We start from the raw sequence: 1,749 nt of genomic DNA, 5'->3' as shown, positions 1-1,749 counted from the left end.
GAGTCCATGACAGTCTGGAAGGTGGATGATTAAGTCCCTGCTTAATGTGGTGAGGATATGAGGTCACCTGCACCAAGGCCTGGTGATTTTCCTGTGTCGTCAGGGCCTTTCACACTCTCTCCCACTCTGTTCTCACTCTTACTTTACACTGACAAAAAAATACAAAGAAAGAAAAATATTTGGGCACAAAAATACATGCAGCTTATTTATTTGCCTTTTATAGTCTGCACTAGTATGTCTCAAATAGAACAGCTTTATACTACATAGGCAATTTAAACATTTCTCAGAAATTTGATGATTCTAGACATTTAACCATTTAAACACATTTTCAATTAGCAATAATCACGCCTCAGATAAACCTCATTGGCTATGATACTGCCACTGCACAAAGCTTTAAACACATTTTCAATATCCAACCCATTTTTTTCTTAGGCTATATTTCAAATTATTCATTTGCATACACCAGTTTCTTAATTATATTAATTATAATTATTAATTATAATATTAATTAATTATAGTATCAACTCTACTACTAACAATATGATAGCAACAAGTAGTTTTAGAATGTTTTAAAGTTCATTTTGCCTTTAGGACTCATCCCACTGTGATGTCCAGAAGATTATTGCTTCTTGTTAAGTTTGAAAGATAATAGGCAAATGTGAATGTTATATTGATGAAGGAGAGACAGATCTTTAGCCGTCAAGATCTTGCATTTTGGAAGTATCTACTTTGTTATTTGCAGTAATTTGTATTCATTTGAAAATCGAAACTCAAATCTGGTTGAGCCCCAAGATTGTAATTCTAAAGATTCACGACTTGGTCTTGTTTGGTAAACTCACAAGTTAAAGAGAAAGAAAGCTGTTAAATCTAGAGAGGTGGATGTGTGCAAATCCCTTCTTTGTGGAGAGCAGAGGGGGCCATACTTGCCCCCAAACCACTACCACTTTTAGAGCTAAGCAAGCACTGGTGCCTTTATCCTAAAGGGCTTTCAATGTTATCACTCCTCAATGACAAGTGGCCTTGCCAGTAAGTGTCCTCTCTCGTAGTGTCCACTTGCGGTGGTGACATCGTACTTTCCCAGGTCAGTCTCAAGCTGCTCAAGGTGAAGGAATGACATTTCTTTTGTGAATGAGACCACTCTTTATCAGTCTGCTCAGAGGCCCTTCTTACCCTCTTTGTTGGTGGCAGTCTGTGAAAAGCAGGGGTGTAGCCAATGTGACTGAAAAAGTCACATTGCAGAAACGCGGAGACTACAGTATAAAAGATACAGGCACAGACATGGTTGGAAGATGTGTTGTTCTGTTTATCCTACAAAATTCTGAAAAGTAAATTTAACATGATCAGAAAACAAATTATTGCCAACATACTCTGGATAAGACTTGTATTTGTGGTCATCATCCATGAATTAGGTGCAGTAGCAACCTTGGAGTGAGTCATCGAAGCCAATATTCACAGGATTTTGAGGTAATCGTCATCAAATAAATGCAGGGGCAAGATCTAAAATGTTTAAATACACACAGGCTCTGAGAAGCCATGGTACTGCGAGTAAAAACGATGGGGCTACTTTTTGCCTCATGGTGGAAGACACGAAATTAGCCAGCAAGGGCGCAGTTGACAATGAAGAGCCTAGAGACAGAGTTCCTGGACTTGAACAGGAAGAGGTGGTGCCCATTAGCACAGATGCTGATTGGACAATTAGGCAAAGAGTAGGTCAATAACTCTTTCCTATCTAGTAGTCCAGGTCTTTAT

General features: G+C 38.6%; 1 pseudogene; it reads right to left on the bottom strand.

Moving 5' to 3' along the window:
- Positions 1-270: 270 nt before the first annotated feature.
- On the bottom strand, positions 271-393 carry LOC112678954 (U4 spliceosomal RNA; annotated as a pseudogene).
- Positions 394-1,749: the final 1,356 nt, after the last annotated feature.

This window comes from Canis lupus, chromosome 22 (genome assembly GCF_003254725.2).
Source record: "Canis lupus dingo isolate Sandy chromosome 22, ASM325472v2, whole genome shotgun sequence".
In the NCBI taxonomy this organism is placed as follows: Eukaryota; Metazoa; Chordata; class Mammalia; order Carnivora; family Canidae; genus Canis; species Canis lupus.
This window is presented reverse-complemented; position numbering and strand designations above follow the sequence as displayed.